Source organism: Bemisia tabaci, chromosome 2, assembly GCF_918797505.1.
Source record: "Bemisia tabaci chromosome 2, PGI_BMITA_v3".
In the NCBI taxonomy this organism is placed as follows: Eukaryota; Metazoa; Arthropoda; class Insecta; order Hemiptera; family Aleyrodidae; genus Bemisia; species Bemisia tabaci.
In genome coordinates this window covers 67,751,057-67,771,718 of record NC_092794.1, presented here as the reverse complement: position 1 = coordinate 67,771,718, position 20,662 = coordinate 67,751,057, and the positions used below count along the sequence as shown (strand labels likewise).

The 20,662-nt window shown below is 40.8% G+C and overlaps 1 protein-coding gene across 5 annotated transcripts in view; it reads left to right on the top strand.

The window, feature by feature from the left end:
* Svil (Supervillin) overlaps positions 1 to 20,662 on the top strand; it is a 390,519-nt gene that overhangs the window by 168,309 nt on the left and 201,548 nt on the right. The window contains exons 1-2 of one of the 5 annotated variants that reach the window (XM_019058277.2): positions 6,889 to 7,036; positions 9,986 to 10,376. The exons of 3 other annotated variants lie outside the window; for them this stretch is intronic. The gene's annotated coding sequence lies outside the window, so the exon portion shown is untranslated. Of the gene's footprint in view, positions 1 to 6,888; positions 7,037 to 9,985; positions 10,377 to 20,662 lie in introns of those variants that run through there. One more of the 5 variants, XM_019058278.2, reaches the window with a different exon arrangement.

The window sequence follows — 20,662 nt, the reverse complement described above, 5'->3', positions numbered from 1 at the left end:
CCCGGAGAAGCAAGAAGTATCGCTAAATTTGAAGGCGTTCACAGCGTTTGGTTGGGTCACGCAACTAAACTAACCTCCCGGAGAAGCGAGAAGTATAGCCAGATTTTAAGGCGTTCAAAGCGTTTGGTTGGGTCACGCAACTAAACTAACCTCCCGGAGAAGCGAGAAGAATGGCTAGATTTGAAGGCGTTCAATGCGTTTGGTTGGGTCACGCAACTAAACTTACCTCCCGGAGAAGCGAGAAGAATCGCTAGATTTGAAGGCATTCAAAGCGTTTGGTTGGGTCACGCAACTAAACTAACCTCCCGGAGAAGCGGGATGTATCGCCATTATTTGAAGGCGTTCTAGGTGTCCAGTTGGGTCACGCAACTAAACTAACCTCCCGGAGAAGCGGGAAGTATCGCTAGATCTGAAGGCGTTCTAAGCGTCCAGTTGGGTCACGCAACTAAACTAACCTCCCGTCAAAGCGGGATGTATCGCCAGTATTTGAAGGCTCTCTCGGCGATCACAAACTTACAGTTAACTTAGCGTTCACTAAAACTTGCCAGATTCCAGAAGATTTTCAGGCAGAACTAACATTCATTTTAGTCATATAAGATTAAGTAGACGACTGCGATCTGAGCCTTATAAATGCAACATTTTTTTGTACGAAGGAACTAAAAGTTCTGGCTCAGCCAAAAAAAGCACCTATCTGCAAGAGGGGACTAATGCAGCATGATTGCAGACTCGGGAGAAAAAATTCCCCAGGTTTTCCGTGACCAAAGTGATAGTAATTCCCTGCATTTTTTCATTGACATTAGTGCACGCAGACCTAAAAATGAAGACATACCGGCATTGATTTCAGTGAAAATGATACGTGACCCTTTTTTCAGTCTGAATCATTCAAACGACTAGAGTTTAAATTTTCTCATTGAAACTCATCTCTGTATTCACTCTGTAGAATGACTAAAACTTTAACCAGATTTCAGCCTCAAAGAAGACTGGGATTCAGTCCGATTGCATGGACCCATCGCTTAATACTGGCGAATGAACAAAATACACGTGTATGTTCTTTTCGCGTTAACTTCATATGAAGAGTACGCCCAGCTGGTGCCACAGGATATTAAGTTCTTGGGGAACACTGGGAAACCTAGAAAAGTCATTGCATTTGACCAAATCGTGAAAAATTAAGAAATGTTTGAATTTTTATTTTTGTATGGAAACATTTACACCTTTTAAACCGCAGTCATCCTCTCTTGGTAGAACTCGTATCGTAAAGTTTGATCTAGAACAACGCATGTTCGTTTATCACAGACCTAGGATTTTTCTTTCGTATTTTGTACTTTTTGCCGTGGAAAATCGTTTTAATCTCTTTGAAGGGTCCATTTTCAAATTTTTACCGCTGAATTTCCCACAAGGTTGACAGAAACGGCCCTTTTTATGATTGCCTTTCGAGGGCTTCCATATACCTCTCTTACTCACAATAAATCATACAAGTCACGACGAAAATGGGTTAAGTATAGGGGTTAAGATCAAACTTGATTATAGGGATCTTAAAATTGTGCAGTACCCCAAAAAATTAGGTTACCAACCTAAATGTTGCCGTACCACCACAATTAATTGGAAATGCCCATATCGTCCATCAAAATGGGGTAGTATCACACTTTTAGGGGATTACCCTTAACACTTTTCTTTTTTTTCTTTTTTATTATTATTTTAAAAGGCTGTGTAAGGAACCACAAAAACGACTTATAGCCTGTCCAGTGGGTTGATTGTTGAAATCAATGGACAAAGCTATAAACAAAGAGGACAAAAAGGATATGGAGGGATCCTATTGGTGGAAGCGGTTGGTTCCAATGGACAAAGGAGGCAGGTAATAGACTATCTAACAGCAGCTCACGCGGAGTTTAGTTTGTCCAACTTTACCCCCTCAGTCTATAGGAACCCACCCAAATTATTCAATAGCATCGCTCCATACTCATTATGACCTTTTTGTCTATCGCTTTGTACATCAATTTCAAATATCCAGCCTGCAGTGGGCTGATAGTTGAAATTGATAGACAAAGCGATGGACAATGATAAATGGAGCGATCCGATTCGTTGAAATGAGTGATGCCTATAGACTAACGGAGAGGATGATTGACTAACTAAGGGGCCTCTGGTGGGTTGTCGTTAGTTAGTCTATTACCTGCCTCCTTTGTCCGTTTCAATCACCCGCTCCCTCCAACAGGATCACTGGGAAAAAAAACACATTGGATCTAGAGTCCAGACTCTTAAAAACATCGACAAGAACAAATACTCTTGATTCAATCGGTTTAAAGCTTAAATCAAGAACCCAGCTTCTTAATTTAAGCGGATTTCGTTTTGAATCAAGCAACAATCCGATTGAATCAAGAGTATTTTTTCTTGTCAATGTTTTCAAGAGTCTGAACTCTAGATCCAATGTGTTTTTTTTTTTTTTTTTCGTGTGATCCCTCCATATCTCTTTTGTCTTTTTTGTCTATATGTTTGTCTATCAATTTCAACAATCAGCCGGCAGTGGTGGATTTGAGCGATATGTGACAACCCGGGAGCGAAGACCGGACACCGGAAGCAGGGGACTGACCGACAGCGACAGCAGCAGCGGGAGTGAAGCGCGATTGAGAGCAGTGAGCTGCAGTTCATCCGGCACAGAATCCTCCTCACCTCTTCTTCAGATCCCGACGCCGCCGGACGCGCGTCGCGACGCCCTGCGCCCGCGGACGCGGCACGTCGACGTCGCGTCGTTTCCGATTCACCCGCGACGCAGTGCCGCGCCGCTCGCAGCGATAACCCAATTAACCTTCCAACGAAGCTCAAAACTGCATCCTCCACCGGAAAGGAAACAAATCAAGAGCCGTAATTTTAACGCGGCAGTTGCATCATTCTGAAATCGGCTTGAATAATATCTGCATTCCTTATGCAAAGTTCCAAGACGAACATGCAGGGACGAAATATCTTAAGGATCCCGCATCAATAATCTAAGTAATAAAATCCAGCGAGGAAAAAGTTCAATCGGAAGGTCAACGCTACTTTTCGCGTGATGAATTTTATGAATGATGATCCATGAGCAACCCGTTGAGACGTAATGAACGCTTTGGTAGGCGAATTTTTGCAAATTCAGTCAGGATCGCTAAACCAATGGAGATGTTGCATGTGTGAGGAATTTGCGATTTGACTGTTGATTCTTACGTAAAAGTTCGCGAGAAACACGATGGTGCCACTGGTTTTCTATGACATCAACTCCCAAGCTCAAAAAAAACTCTCAAGTTGAGGCCAAAATGGAGGGGATATCCCACCCTACCCTGAGAGTCCACCTCTACATCAAAACAAACTCTCCATGCAAAGATAGGGAGCAAATACATTGACATGGGTGCCACTTTATTCGAGGACTCTAAAACTGAAAACACGGCATCACTGCTAATGTATTTGCTCCCTATCTTTGCATGGAGAGTTTGTCTTGATATAGACGTGGACTCTCAGGATAGCGTGGGATATCCCCTCCATTTTGGCCTCAACTTGAGAGCTTTTTTTGAGCTTGGGAGTTGATGTCAGAGAAAACCAGTGGCACTATCGTGTTTCTAGCGAACTTTTACATAAGAATCATTAGTCAAATCGCCAATTCCTCCCACATGCAACATCTCCATTGCTCAATCAGTCAAAATTAGGTGAATCTAAGCGTCAACTTCCGAAAATAACTTTTACAATTTAGGGAAGGTAGCAGTGGAGGTTCCCTTGACAGAATGTCACGCTGAGTGTGGGGAGCTGAATTTGGAGGTCATCGGTCTGATGCCTGAATTCTGGGCGTGGGCACCGATGAGGATCGGAGCTCAGCAGTTAGCAGTTTAGCACGTTAAATACGGTCCAACTGGAGGTTCAGTCCAGGGGCATCGATGCGGGCGTTTACTGTTGAGCATTTACAAAAAACAGTAAAAACGGCAAAATTGTTGCATTTTTTACCTAACAATGAGAGATAATCTTATGTTTCGTTGAGAGTTGTTTCGTAGTTTTGGTCAGGCCCGCCACAAGGGGGGGGGGGGCGAAAACTGGGTCCCTGGTACCGGGGCCCGGGCCCCGGAGTGGGCCCGTGTTACCCGTGAAAAACCACTACGAATTCACATGCAACCCTTGTTTCGTAAGAAAAAAGGAAAAATTTACCCTAGAAATTTCGCAAAAGGTGAATAGATTTTCAGAAACACGCTATGGCACTGTAGAATTCTTCTTAAATCTTCAAAGAAGTATACTGCCTAGAGTATTTCTATCTATTTTCAAGATTTTCAGTACAGAGGGATATTTTTAGTAACTGCAATTCATTTTCTTCCGTCGTCAGATGCATGCTAAGAGTCTCCAGTCTGGGCATCCTCGACTTCAATGGCTCATGGCTCAACTCCCTCGCCATAGACAAACGAAGGGGGAGTCCAGGGGGGCCTGGCCCTCTTAGAACTGAAAATAATATCATATCCCCCCCCCCCCAAAAAAAAAAAAAATAAATAAAAATGTTCCAGATGTTTTGAATGCAACAATTCGCAAGTATTTTGTGCTGAAAGTAGAAAAAAAAAAAAAACATAATTATTCCGCAGAAATTGATGGAAAAATTCTTTATGGAAGCTTCAAAATGCGTCCGATTAGTCGTATAAATTTTAAAATTTCTTGGGGGATGCCCCTCGAACCCCCCTCCCTCCGTGCTTCGGGCCCGCACCTTTAAACTGGTACCAGGGCCCGAGATGGGATGTGGCGGGCCTGGTTTTGGTTGAAAGGTCATCAGCCCGCGGACCTTTGAACCTCATCAGTCAATACCCGCATCGACGCCCGCAGACTGAACCTCTACTTACAAATTAGATCGGACGTGTGTGAAACGCGCTTTTGTCTGAACTATCTGAATAGACTTGATATAAACCTCAATGAAAATAACTCGGATTTACAAAATTTCAGGTGTTAAGCGATTACTATTGACTCCATTATACCTCCGAGCTTAACTTCTGCCTCGCTAGATTACATCGCTTTGATTTTTAGTGCGGGTTCAACAAAATATTTTGTCCATGGCGAGAAGTGTTTTTGAGTGCCACGAGAATCCGCCAAAGAACAGATCCTCCCGTCACTGTGAGTGCGATTTTTTTCACCGTGGCCGGAGTTGATAGCGTTGACCAGGCGTTGATTCATCTCGCGGCGCGGTCGCGAGCTGGCTGTAGAGTACCTATATTGAGAGAGTATGGCCACTGGGTCCCATGGAGAGGCTCAGGACCCAAAAATGGCGGTGCTTTGTTATGGTTTTTGAGGATGGGAGGGGGGTCATTGCCAACTTTTGACGGTTATCACCAACCGCACTTGCTGCCAACCTTACTACATCTAAGATAATTTTTCTCAAAAATTGCACACGATTAGCCTTAAAAATATGTAAAGAAGTCGCAATAGTGCATTTGGGTAAAGTTCTCGTTACGATAAGCAAAGACAACTACATTTTGAATCATTTTGCATTCCATTAACTTGATGGCGTCCGCCATTTTTGGGTCCTAAGGGCTCCATTCAGCCTAAGATGGCTGAGCCAATCAGAGGTGGTAACTCCAGTGGCCATACTCTCTCTTAATATAGGTACTCTAGCTGGCTGTAGTGGCGCTTCGCTCGGACTGGGCATCAAGCAGCGTTGATTCGCCCGCGCAACGCCGCACAGTGGATCGGGTCAACTAGAAAGGTCCGTCATGAAATTTTTCACTTAAATTGCAATTTTCCACGTTTATTCCGTCAAATTTTAACTTTTGAGGGGTGCTTCTTGAAGTAAATTGTACGAGGAATCCAGCGGGGCAATTTTTAAGATCTCGATATTTTTTAATAATGGAGTTATAAGCGTTTAAAGTTTCCAACTTTTGTCCGGCTTCTCCTATTGACTCGATCCAGTGTGCGCCGCGCCGTGTTGTCGCCTCGCTCCCACAAACAACGCCGCGGTTCAATGACATCGCGGCCTATGGAAGAACGGCTGAAATCGATCATTTGACGGAAAACCAGCGATGTCGCTGTACTAGATATTTGGTCTCGAAGTTGCATCGTCGATATGGTTAGTTAGTCAGTCAGTTCATTTATTTGGAGACACTCAGAAGCTTAGGCTATTAATGTCTTTACAAAGAATATGAAAGATAGGTGCGTATACAAAAATTCAGATTTTTAAATTATTATGAGTTGGCTTGTGGAAACCTATATATACATGTACATACGTCTGTCACAGTGTTCGAAACTCATGGGCGCCAAATGCGCCTAAAAATCGGCCATGGCGCCTAAGAAATGAAGGCTCTGCGCCAACGTGAACCTGAATAACGCTTGGATATTTCTATAATTTGTTGTTACAGGGTTTACTGAACCGAAAAAAGAAAACCGCAAAATCGGATGGTCACCTCTTTCCCTTAAAATGGCCAGAAATTGGCATTTCCGATTAAATACTTCGATTCTTCTCTTTTTTCAAAGCTGTTTCGAGCACTTCCGAGTGCAATTTCGAAATTTCCTTTTGCGTGCAGATGCTTCTATCCATAAGTGTTACTAAACCGTAAAAAAGTGAAAACCGAAAAAAACCCGAGTTGGTGTGTTTTCGAACTCACTGATTCAAATGCTATTCTAATCACCCCCGTGGTAAGATTAGCTTTCCACTATCGTGAAATGTACATTTGAATCATGCCATCGTTGGATCAGCAATCATTTTTTTCCCGTGTTTATCATATTCTGTCAAACTATGGGTTGGAAAAACATGAAAATCCTAGACATGGAGTCTCCTGGGTCTCCGTTGCGAGGAATGTAAGCCATGCACCGCTCGAACGTGGTCGGTTTGGCAACGCGACTCGGCACTCGAGCGTCGCGCGCCGCGTCGCTACTCGGGGCGCCCCATGCCGGTCGTCGCGACGCTGACTAACGCCAGTCTAGTTTCGTGGTTGGGCTCCTACCGAACACACGTCAGTAGTCTCGCGGTCCGTAGATTCGCGTCGCCCGCTACAACAGGTGTGCGCCTCTTTGTTATTGTTGTGTTCCCTGCTTCTTGTGTAGTGCGCTTGATTTTTAGGTTAGTTCTGCTTTGGTATCCCTCTCGTTGTGCCTGTATGAATCTAATTTGATAATGGAAAAACAAAGAGAATGTAAAAGCAGCCCGAAACGGAAACGACGATTGAAAACACAGGAAAATGCGGAAACAAGGCTAAAATACAAAATACGAAGACAGGACGTTTCGGTACCTTACGGCACCATTATCAACTGCTAAAATGGAATTAAAAATAAAAAAGAAATCAAAATAAAAATCAGCAAACGGCGTTACATAGTGAAATTGGTAAAATCCTAAATTCATATTTCTCTAAATAAATAATAATCTCTAAATTCCTAAAATCCTATTTCTAATTTGATAATATTATTCCGTTCCGTGTAGTCAAAAATATTTACTATTTTATGAAGTCAATGGCGTTGTATAAAGAGAAAGAATACGGAATACACGAGAAGAATGTTTTTATTTTCAATAGAAAAGAAACTGTCACAATTGCGCTAAACTTTGGAATGAAGGCCTCGCGGTACAGTTGTACCTAAAAAAAATAACAAAAATAATCTGAGGATAACAAGAAATTAAAATTGAAAAGCTACTGAAGTAAAAAAAAAAAGTTAAAATTAAAAATCCTAAAAAATAAGGAAAGAAACCTTGTTATATTTACGAGCAAAATATTTGTCTTGACAACGCGTTAAATATATGATAAACTCACAGGAATCAGGTTTAAACGTTAGAATTTATTTGTTTTTGAATCAGCAACAAAATATAGAATTTGACTCATGGCTTAAGAGCTATAAACATTCGAAGATCATCAGTCGATGGTCATTTCATTGATTGGATGCATTTTATTGAAGTGGTTTTACAACGCAACTTTTTAAACATTTTTCGCAATATGCTAAAATAATCAATATGGGCAGAATTTTGCATCTAAATCTGCATGTAAATAAAAACAAACGAGCCCTACTGGCACGCTTAAAAAGAATATAGTACAAATATATATGCCTATATTAATCATTAAATATGCCTATATTAATCATTCTAGCCACTTTATAAGACCGCTCTTTCCTTAAAGTGAATCAGCCCATTCAGCAGCTGTACACGGCTTTTACACGGAGTCTATGTCTTTCTTCCCTCAACGTTGTCCAACATGAGAAAAAAATTACAAAAGTATGAGAGAAAATTATGGCAATGTCATGCTCAATAATAAAATTCTATAAAGTGCAGAACATCAGTTTTTAATTCTTCCGTAAAATACATTTTGAAAAAATCGAAAATCATCTCGCTAAAAATCCCCAGAATCTTCCGTTCGGAAACGATTGATGAAGTATAGTAAGATCCTCGAGAAAAGATGTGTACTTTTCGGGTAATCCTTAGATGTAATCTCTCGGATTTTATACGTATGAGAAAATATCAGGTCTGGTCTGGAGTTTAAACGCACACCATCCTCTTATTTTACGCAAAGCGCGGTGTAGTCCTTCCGCGAAACTCACTGAAGATAGTAGTTCCAATTGCTTATCGTCTGTCCAGCCCTTTCCCAAATTCACAGGACACCGTTACGAAAGGTGCTTTTCCGAACTCATTCAATTATTAACAGCTCGTCGCTCAAGTTGGGCAAATACAAGTGTAGACCCTCTCGTTAGTTTCGCCCTCGAAGTTACGTCTCCGACTGATTTCATCGTAGAATAAACATTGATTATTCTCAACAATAATTAACGCGGCCAACTGAGTAGCCAGTCAGCAGTCCGCGGTGATTACTCGATCTTGTCTCCGATGTAAATTCAGAATAGGTCGCAGTTTCGCCAGTCACAAAATCGTATTTTGATAGTAAAAACGTCAAGTTTAACAAAGACCAATTAAACCTGTCTTAATACTCAGTATTTTGCGTGAAATCGCATAGGCATTGCCGTTTGAGTAACTCGGTGTTGGTGTCGTCCACAATGCAGGTGTTTTCATCCACTTCGGTTTTACTGGTAATGCACGGGGGAAAGAAATGTAAATTTCGACTACACTTTGTAATCAAGAACTAAAATTTCTGGCGCTGTCTAGAAACAACGTATTTACCACTCGTCTCCCTATGCACATCAGTGTTTTTATGGATGAGCCAGAAAGTGTAGTTCCTAATTAAAAAATGTAGTCCATTTGTGCATCCCCGATCAATGATTAATGCCATGAAGCTGGATGAAACCATGACTTACGCCATAGCGCGATGGATAGCGCCAATGCTTGTAAGTTTCGAACGGAGGTAACCAAGATACATGCGACTAGACATAAAAAACGTACCGATAAATATATTTCAACCAGATTCTACCACCAACACACGCTTTCGCGCCCAGAGCAACTGACCCATAGCTCTCTTCCAAACAGTGGCTCTTCAAAACGATGGACAACACTGGAAAAAAGTCGCTTGGATCTAGAGTTCAGACTCTTAAAAACATTGACAAGAAAAAATACCCTTGATTCAATCGGACTTTTTGCTGGAATCAAAGGGAACTCCGCCTAAATCAAGTGGCTCGGCTCTTCGATTCAAGAAGAAATAGGATTAAACCAAGATCATTTTTTCTTGTCAATGGAATTGGAGTCTGGGCTCTAGATCCAAGTGCCTTTTTTTTCAGTGAATGCAGCTAATTTTGTTATAAAATTGACTATTTTTTTTTATTACCTAGTCATCTATTCCAATCTAAACTCTGAATGTATCAGTTGTACCAGTCAAAGACGTTTACTTCACCGGCGGAACAAATAGACAAACGAAAAACGTGCATTCGTACAAACTTACATTTTGATCTAATTATATATATTCGTCAATACTACATAATATACAGTGCGCACTCCCACTCCCATGGCCATGAGGTAGATAGTAGGTTTCCCCCCCCCCCCCCCCTAAATTCCTTGCATTAGGGATTGCAACTTCACTTTTACCTTACTTTTCTCGAAGTTTTTCCCCTCTTGGATTTAATATCAGTTTCTTATCCCTGTGTATAGCTGCTGAATAATAATAATTGTGATCAGTGAACGCGCTAGTGCAATCAACGAGTGTATACGAACCACGAGGAAACGTACTTTATCTGCAGTCGGCTGTTGCTTTTTCTCCCCTCTTTTTTTATCAGTGTCGATTCTCTCGAAACGAGAAGAGCGAATCGTTAAAACTACGAGTCGTGCCAATAATCAGCTTGTGAAAGATAGACGTTTCAACCCTGTGTACTCTCAGAAAATATATTTTTTCTGTGCTCTGTAACGGAGTAACTTTTGAATCGGGATGAAGTTGTGAGTGATCGATCGTGGAAACAGTATTCGACATCCACTTCGGTTTTTTCGGATTTCTGTGTTGGATACCTGCATCTCATCGGTCACCGCGACGGATTAATTACCTTGGGTGAGTTATCAAACTTTGGTTTTTTTCTCTCTCGTGGAAGTTGCAGTAAACGGATGTATCAGGGTGAAAAAATGCAGGTTTGCCACAATCATTGATTAAAACAATTCAATTGGTCATCCTTCAGCTCTTGTGAACTTCATCAATTTAACGCGCATTTAGCAAAAAAGAATCAGCGTGATTGCAGTGTTGTAACAATATTGCTTATTCATAATAAAATTATCTAAAAAAAAATCTCCCAAAATAGCAACTAGTGTTTTCTTCCCGTCAAAACATCACTGGAAAAAAAAAAAAAAAACACATTGGATCTATAGTCCAGACTCTTGAATACATTGACAAGAAAAAATACTCTTCATTCAATCAGATTTTTGCTTAAATCAAAAGGAAATCCGCTCAAATTTAGAGGTTTGGTTCTTGATTTAAGCAAAAATCCGATTGAATCAAGAGTATTTTTCTTGTCGATGTTTTTAAGAGTCTGGACTCTAGATCCAATGTGTTTTTTTTTCCAGTGATTGTTGATTGTAAAGAAAAATAATTGTGTCGATTTGAATATATATTGAGTATTTTTAAAAGAAAAGAAGAAGTTGCACGATTTTGAAAACACTGTAATCACGCCGGTTCCTTTTTCCTAAGTGCGATCGAATTTACTCTCCGACGTATTTTTCAACGTCTTAAAAAACCGCCGCTGTTGCAACTTGCAACCCTCTGAGGGAATGTGCTGTAAAATTACTGTGCCGACAATTATCAGAATTACTGATCTCATAAAAGTTTTTGCGATAGATATGCTGTAATTTTCTAGAATTCTACCTATTTTTTGTTCCTCTTTTTAAAAATAAGGATTAGATACCCTCATCACTGCCATTAACATATTTTTTAAATTGAATTTTTCAATCTGTTTCGCTACGAACAGAGATCCCTCTTTTAATGAGTTAAATAATAAGGACGGAAGCTGAGAACTTTTCTTCGAAAACTACAAGATGTCTGGTATATTTTGTCCACCAAAAACCTAAATCTCGCAAAAATAAAACTAAAATAAGTATACATAAAAAGTTGCACATTGAGTGCGTAAGTGGCAAATCGCGTATATCACACACGGAAAAAACAAGACTAGTGTTGAGCACTACTGGCCGTTTAGTGGGGAGTAGTTGAGGGCTGGCGTCTAAGCGCTGTACAGCACAACGCCGGAAGCAGGTACAAGTGGGCACTGAACATGATAGTGCTAATCAGATGCGCGCGAGACGTAGTTGCGCATAACAGCGGGCCGATTATTGAAATTTTTTGTTTGTCAGGCGGACAAAGATGACATAGGTTATAAGGCGAGCGTGATTGGTCGCTATGGTCTTATCGCTGCTTGTGGTCGTGCCTTATGTCGGGTTGACCTCATCGACAAGGCATCGGAACTTTTCAGTTTCCCGACAGTATGTCGAATCGATTCCACCGACAAAGGCACGACACAGCAGTGATAGACATAGCCGACCAATCACGCCTCCGCCTTTTAGACCTATGTCATTTATGTCCGCCTGACAAACAAAAAATTTCATAATCGCCCGCAGTGTAAAATCACCCATGAGACGTCGGAGTCACGATAGCCTGGTGGGTAACGCGCTGGTCTTCCCCCGGCGCAACCCAGTTCGATCCCATGGGAGAGTTTACATATTTTACGCTCGCTCCAAAGTCACTTTTGGGTTTGACACTCTACTTGTTGGCCTTATGACCCAGCCTCGAGCTGTTTTAGTGCCCAGCCTACCTCTGACTTGCTGGCTCCATTGTTCTAAACCTCGTTTAGTGCCCAGGCAACAAACATGTAGTTCCAAACCCTTAAAGCCGTTTTTTTCCGTGCAGTTTGCAACGTCGTAATATTCCGCTCATGTTTAATTCTTTTCGAAGAATAGTAACTAATAGTTTCCAATGAACCTCTTTTGTAAATTCTCTCATCTCATTCTGAAAAATTCGCACACAGTTGGATGAAAACATATTGATTAGTCTTCCTGGAAGAAATTGAAAAAAAATCGCAGATTTTTAATGGTTGCAATTGAGATACATCGATTCGTCGTGGAATCGTATCAATTGTAGAGAATAATACTGTTGTTCCAGGGGGAATGCTGTACGAACCTGCAAATGTTGCCTAATTCGTCGAATTATATACAAATTTTCGATATAAGTCATGGACATTTTTCTTCGAAATTTTAAGAAAAATGGATTCAATCATAAGTAAAATATCATGGAAAATACGAAGAAAAACGTATGTGCGTTTTTTATTTTTCTAGAAAATATATAATTTGTCGAAAGAGTTGAAGCAATGTCAAGAGGTTCCCATGGCAGTCTTTCTTAGCTCAGCAGAGTAGAATGGGAGCTTTAAGGTTGCGGCGGCACACAGTGAACCGAACCCCTGGGTGAAGTTGGACATAGATTTTCTAACTAAAATTGCCAATTTTGATGTTTACTTCGTCACGAAACAGATTATACAGGGTGTCTCACTTGGAAAATTTTACAAGAAAATCAATGGAATCACTCTTAAACCTCTGAATTTCGTAATGACGAAGATGTAATTCGGTAAAGTTTCGACGTATTTGACTTACTCCGGTGTGCGACAGCGGGGGCCCCCACTCCCTCAAGAGTTCCGGCGCGGCGCCCTTGCCGGCACCGAGCGCCCTTTTTCGAGTGGGTTTCACTCGTTGGTGTGTGTTTATTGCATTTGCCTTTGGTGTTTGACCACGCACTTGCTTCATACATCTTTATACTCGATTTATCACTCGAGCCCCGCTCGCACGAGTGCATTGTTCAGCGGGAGCTCTGGGGGTTTATCAATGTAGCGCCAAGGCCCTTGCATGAGGAACAAGGACCATCTTTTCTCGACTTGAAAAAGCTCTCGGAGAATCGCTCCGCGCGTGGTAACATATTAAAACAGCAAGAATAAATACCGCAGCCCGGCGAATTTGTAATCTTGTCGTAGCCCTAGCGTTGTGACTCCCAAATAGATTACACTGGAAAAAAAACACATTGGATCTAGAGTCCACACTCTTGAAAACATCGACAAGAAAAAGGACTCTTGATTCAATCGGATTTTCGCTTGAATCAAAACGAAATCCGCTTAAATTAACAGGCTTGGTTCTTGATCTAAGCTAGATTCTGATTGAATCAAGAGTACTTTTTCTTGTCGATGTTTTTAAGAGTCTGGACTCTAGATCCAATGTGTTTTTTTTCCAGTGTACTTTTTGCAATAAGGAACCACTATTTTTGGCCAGTTTTAGAAACAACATACACACCATTGGTTTCCCTATGCAGGTATGTGCCTTTATGGGAGAGCCAGAGGTAGTGCCTCCTTATTGCAAAATGTACTACAAATTTAATGATGTTTTTGTAATATCTCCGATGGTAATACTCTTTTTTAGAGAGCTTTTATGTAAGACGAAAGAATTTAAAAAATCTCAAAAACCACTTAGGAACGAACGTTTCAGGTCATAAACAATTATAGTGTAATTTAATTCTATTTTAAATTATAAAAAAACTCATCGTGACTGGATCTTTGAGAAGGGGCTTTATATTCTGGGAGAAAATGTTCCTTTTCTCTTTGCAAAATCTGAAACCACGTTTTTCTACAACCTAAATATGTTTGTCCTGAAACTTAAGGACGCATAGACCTCTTTCAATTTTTGAAGTGTCAGGGTCGGGGACATTTCCAATTTTTCTTCCTCAGTGCATTTAAAAAAAATTTTCTTTCAAGAGATGAGGTCCCTTTTCGTAGATCCAGTCATATTTAAATCCAAGTAGAGTTCTATCACTCTAAAAACAATCAACACTATAAACTCAAACTTATTTTCCTTAGAGCAACCTTTTTAATATGTGAAATAAATGTTTTTTTAATAATTTCTCTCGGTGTAGTATAGATGTAGATCAGCTCTGGTAGATTTTTCGGGACTGTAAACGGTGCAACGGTTACCGTCTGAAGCGACGCGTTGCTGACTTTTCATTCTGCATCATTGATTACCTGTCGTTTATTCCGCGAAAATGGTAGTTGACGTTAATTCGCGAGAAACGCGCGACCCAGATGAGCTGCAGCTGCTGTAGCAGGCAACCTTATCACTGAACTGCATACGCTCGTGTCACTCAGAAAAAAGCTCCCTAATACGTAGTCATTATAAGAGGAATAATTTTGATCGCCTCTGAATATTTTACGTCACGAAAATTACGGGGTGAACTCATAGTCTTTCCTTTAGCAGCTTCTTTCTTTAGGTCCTTCATGGGTTGCGATGAAGGAAAGTGCAAGGCTATCGTTATCAAAGCATCATAAAAAGGACAGTTGTAACGAATCTTTGGCAAAATTCAACAGTTTAACTCTGCAAATATATCTTAGCAGGGGTGACAATGATTTTTCACAGCAAAAAATGTTCCTCAGAGACATATTAAACAGCTGCTGTATCACTTGACCTTTTCGTCACCCGGAAAAGTCAGGGACGTAGATCACAAAATAGAAAAAATCAGGGAGTTTCACAGTATTAAAAATGTTTTTGCTTTTCTATACAATTGTATCGCACAAATGTTGGCAAAATGTTTTTAATTGTACATATTTTTTGCGTGTATTGAGTCAGCAGTGGAAAAAAAGTCTCTTGATGGATCCAGAGTCCAAAAGCTTGAATAATTTGACGAGAAAAAATAGTCTTGATTCAATCGGATTTTTGCGTGAATTGAGAACCAAGCCCTCAATTTAAACGGATTTTTTTTCTTTTGATTCAAGCAAAAATCCGATGGAATCAAGACTAGTTTTTCTCGTCAAATTTTTTAAGCTCCTGGTTTCTAGATCCAGGAGACTTTTATCCATTTATAGACCTTAATACATGGTTCCAGTAAAGTCAGAGACTTTGTTGAGATACTTTCGCCACATACCCTGGGCTATAGACTTTGTTTTGCAGAGCAAATTTTGTTCTGCTTCAAAACAATAATGGAATGTTAAATGGACGTATTTCTACCAAACAGACCTATGTGGAGGTGAGAAATATGGGGTGTGCTCGTCGAAGCTGCATAAGAAGCGATGTAAAAGTGGGCGTGGTTCCTTTTGAAGAATTGGAAAAGCGGGATTTTGCATTCTATCAAACAGACCTATGTGCCAACTGAATGCGGAACTCATGAGCCGCGGGCATGGCAAGAGAGCGTTGTGGACAGGGCTCATGAGTTAAAGACGCGGATCCGCGGCTCGGAGTCTCCATCGTCGCCGCTGACGTCACTGGCGCTTTATTATTCTCATTCACTCTTACGGCCAGAGAACTAACGAGCACATCCCATATTTCTCACTTGCACATAGGTCTGTTTGGTAGAAATACGTCCAAATTTAGGGTATTAACGCCCGTCCTTTCGGTTGTCATTCATGTTCGCATCATAAGCTATGACAAAAAAAGACTAACCGGGCGGAAACGGCCAAGACCCCGTAGCATGATTAATACATTGTGCGGAGAATCCTCTCCTTTTCTCATTCGCCTCGGAACACTATACCCGTAGTTCTCGTAAAATGTTGCAACACCGCGCGAGAAATGTAATAGCTGCCAAGAATAAATCATCCAGAACCTTTAACCTCAAAACGAGTTCAAAACAGCGGTGGACATGTTCAATTACAGCCAAGTTTGTCTAAGATGTCATCCGAGAAAACATTGTTCTCAATTTAGCCTGTGAAAATACAAATTAAGCCGTCCGCTCGCCGAGTCGGTTTTTTTCCAATCTTTGTTGCCGCCCAACCACGGTCAAATTGAGGTCCTCAAAATGTGCAATCGATGTCTCTTTTAGCCGCTCGTTGACCAGCATCTATAGCGGTGCGTGTCCGCATCGCACAACTATTACAAATGAAATACCACGTAGAAAGAACAAAAAAAAAACTGCAGTTCATATAACACTAAAGTTTTTAGCTCTAGTAACCAAAGATTTCAATCATGTAACCAAAATTTAGTTCAGATAATCGAAGTTTTGTTAGCTATACGAAAACTCGCATTCTATAGGAAAGAATTCGGTCGTACATGGACCGACAATAGCTTCCTAGGACTGAGAGAGGGCGTCTACCGCCAGTAAAAACCAGAAAATATCAGGAAATTCGATTTCATCAGGAATATATTAGGAAATTTGGTTATTAATTAGGATTTACCGAGACCAATAGAGTGTTAAGCATTTCCATCCAAACGCAGTTTAGCACATCACACGCGAAAAAGAAACATTTGATTCAATTCATAAAATATGTTGGTTTGTAAAATCAAGCAAGTGGTGCGCAAACATCGGGAAATTCCATTTTAAATATCGGAGGAAATCAGGGAAATTTCAAGAAAATCGAAAATGAAATTTTAGTAGACTCCTTGTGATATTTTAGTTACCTGTACCGAAAATTTTACTCATGAACTAAAGGTCAGTTCCTTTCGACCGGATTCTCCGTAGATACAAGGCGAAAGTAAAGAAACACAAAGTACGTTTTCAGATCATTATGCCGTAGAACTATAGTGACATAAAAATGTTTGTCTTTCATATTATCTGAAATATTTTCAATCGTGGAAAGCTCTTCGAGAGTTGCAACAGTTTCAATCATGGAAAGCTCCTCAAGAGTTGCAAAAACTTTACTTTCTCACTCATTCGAGTGTAATGCTCGACTGAAAGAGAACCCTGTACGGGCATAACTGCGTTGGAATAATTAACAATGAAGTGAATGAGATGAGTAAGCCGTCAAGAGCCCAATTGAGCTTCAGTTTGAAGTGTTGCGCCGCACAGTGGAGAGTCAACGGGAGGAGTCCGACTTGATGTAGAAACTTTAAAAGCTTATATCTTAGTTTTTATAAAATTTAACAGTTTCCAAATGGCTCTGTTGGTTTTCCTGAAAAATTTACCTCAAGATACACTTTTTCAAATGAGAAATGTACGCTGAGACAAACATTCAAATTTGCAGTTCCAGTCAAAATTTAATGTCTCACTTCACCCGACGGCTTGTTCCACTGAGCGCTGCGTGCCGAGAATTATTCTTTGACAACCCGCATTTCTCGCACTTGAGATGAATAAACGCTAATTGATCGAAGCCTGAAACTTTTCTCCGACGAACTTTTAGCATTTCTTTCAATCTTGATCAGTTTCTTTGTCAAGAGGGAGGGGCACCTAGCCGCACTGGGCATGAAACTGAATTCGTCGATTCCCATACGAGGAAACGTATCATCCCAATGTTGCGAGATCTTCTTATTCTCCTTTGTCTTTCTTTCTTCACACGATAATGTTAATGAAATGTTTATCAGAAATCCCACGCGTTTTTGACCGTAATCTCTGAAAATATCCGTAAAATGTTTTATAAAATATGTTAAAAAGATTCCTTGTAAAATTACAAACTGTGAGTATGAATTCAGAAATTTTGTTCCGTTTGCTCGGCGGTAAAGTAACGGACTGGCATCTTCGGAGGGGCCCGGTCTTTAAGGATTATGACTGAATGCATGTAATTGTATTCATTTATTTATTTCTTTGAATTTGTTCCCACAAAAAGTGAAATTCAGACCTTATTAAATGTTCTTTAAAAGAGTGAGGAAGAGTGTGTAAGTATTATGACAATGTTTTTAGTTCCGAGTCCTTGAAAGTACTTCGGTTTTTGTTGAAACTACTCGAAAGTTCTTGAACTGTTCTAATCTGAAGCTGGTTTCCGAGAGATAATGGAATTGAATTAGTAAAAATAGTACTTGAAATTGCTTGCATTTTTACTCTTCAGATTTGCGTAGACTTTATTTGCCGACCTCAATCTCGTATACCAAACGCAGCAGACGGTTATACAACCTAAATGGTTGCGGAAGAAATTGTCTAAGTTAAAGGTTGCATACTTTGTGGATATTCTTACAATTTGAATAATCGATGCATATATTTTATTTTGACACGATAGTTAAGTTTGGTATCTTCCACCAGGGCCGGATTAAGGGGGTGGCCACATGGGCCGCGGCCCTTGGCGGCAAATTTTGCAATTTTTTTAAAATACAGGCATAAAAAAATCGGATTCAGAAAAAAATTACAAACGAGAAAAGCATCTTTCGGTGACACAAGAGATAGCACTTTTGATTAGTCGAATGAAGAGAGAAACCAAACATACAATTTGGCATGGAGCGACGCGGCGCAGAGAGCAACGATGATGAGGACTTGAGATGAAAAAGGAAAACCCCTCAGCGCCGTGGTCAGCATGTAACACATATAAGCACCTGCAAGACTGCATGAATACTTCATGCATTGCGTCAAACACAGTGCGGTCAGCATGTAACACATTAAGCACCTGCAAGACTGCATGAATACTTCATGCATTGCGTCAAACACAGTGCGGTCAGCGTGAAACGCATAGCGCCTACAAGACTGTAAGAATACTTCAAGCATTGCGCTAAACACAGTGCGGTTAGCGCGGCGCAAGTTAAAATTATTAAACCACGTTTATGTTAGTTCTTTCATAATTTTTTCTTTCATTTCCTACAAATGGAAGGCCTTGTCCACACAGAGATAGGTATACGGAGCTTAACTTTCGCGCAAAGTTCCGTGAACTTTTGCTGGTAGTGTTGACGGGGCTTTCGCAAAAAATGTGTCCAGCACGAGTTAAGACGTCTCATACACCCCTCCCCCTCCGGCACGTTCTTTTGATGGTGTTTATTGATGTTTCAAAATGAATGAGAAGGGGGCCGCAAAATACAGGCGGCCCATGGGCGGCAAGTAGGTAAATCCGGCCCTGATGGTAAATACAAGTTTGCTGCTGACTTTGATTCGCTATTTGATTTATTTGTTCATTGGTTCGATGTTGATCGGTTCTCGTTTTATTTTTCGTTCGATTCATGTCGATCGAATACATACCCTGTAGGTACATGCAGAATACCTTTATGCAGAATACTCCTTTTTTTTCTTTTTTTTCTGAAAATGAGCAATTCGCCTTCCGCTGCGTCTGCAGCAATTGTTGTTACGAATATGTTGTGCGTGCTGATTTTAGCACATTACATACTCGACTCTCTGAAGGCGTTTTATTTGCGCAAGTGGCGCAACCTGTCGGAGAGTGAAGTAGGGATTGAGCGATTCATTCAATCTCACTTCTATCGTTCTCCAACAGGGTGCTCTACTTTCGCACATTAAACGCCTTCAGAGAGTCAAGTATGTAATGAGTTGAGATCCGCACGCACAACATCTTCACAATAACAATTGCTGCGGATGCAACTGAAGGCGAATTGAAAACAACCGTTTAATTCACATCGAAAAACATTTTAGCTTTTTAATTAATAGAGAGTTGTCTTTTTTTATGGTTTTTTAATGGGAGATTCTCGAAAAACTTTTCAACCTGAACTAAGTTTAGATATTAAAGTATACCGCACTGAAAACTCTCATTCTTGGCGGGAAGTTTAGCCTAAACTTCCCGGCAATACTAAAGAAGCGCCAACACCACAATGCTCAGACAGTGCACAAAAAAAACAGTGCGGTCAGCGTGAAACGCATAGCGCCTACTAGACTTCAAGAATACTTCACGCATTGCGCCAAACACAGTGCGGTCAGTGCGACGGCGGAGGTTTACATCATTGAATCACATTTATGTTCGTTCTTGCATAATTTTTACGTTCATTTCTTACAAATGGAAGGCCTTGTTCACACAGAGATAGGTTTATGGAACTTAACTTTCGCGCAAAGTTCCGTGAACTTTTGCTAGTAGTGTTGACAGGGCTTCAGCAAAAAATGTGTCCAACACGAGTGACCGCGCCTTACGCACCCCTCCCCTCACCCTCCGGCACGTTCACTTGATGGCTTTTATTGATGTTTCAAAACGAATGAGGAGGGGGCGGCAAAGTACAGGCTGTCCATAGGCGGCAAGTAGGTAAATCCGGCCCTGTACTTCCACTCTTATTAGCAACGTGGGTTGCTTAAAAAAGTGCAATTTATTTCGGTATATCACTAGTTTGAATGCAGGTTTTTGCACCGTATCACCTCCTAGAAGATTAAGTATAAGTCTGGCACATTCTGTTAATACCCCCCCCCCCCCCCCCGAAAATCCTCCACAAACTTTTTAATTATGAAAGTCGAGCAGTGAGCGGTTGAGGTCTTGCAAAACCAGCACCACCGGGTCCATGCTATCAATTAATGTATACCAAATTTGGCCGTTTCGCTCGAAATCAATTACTTAATATAATGGAGTTTAATATAGGGGGCTGCCAATGCACGATGAACAAATCCGCTAGATGCGGGTTGATCATTTATTGTAGCAGGGTAGCATGAAGCGAGGAAAACCGATTAAGATAGGATTCATCAGTGAAATATTCCATGAGACGTCTAGAGGCTGT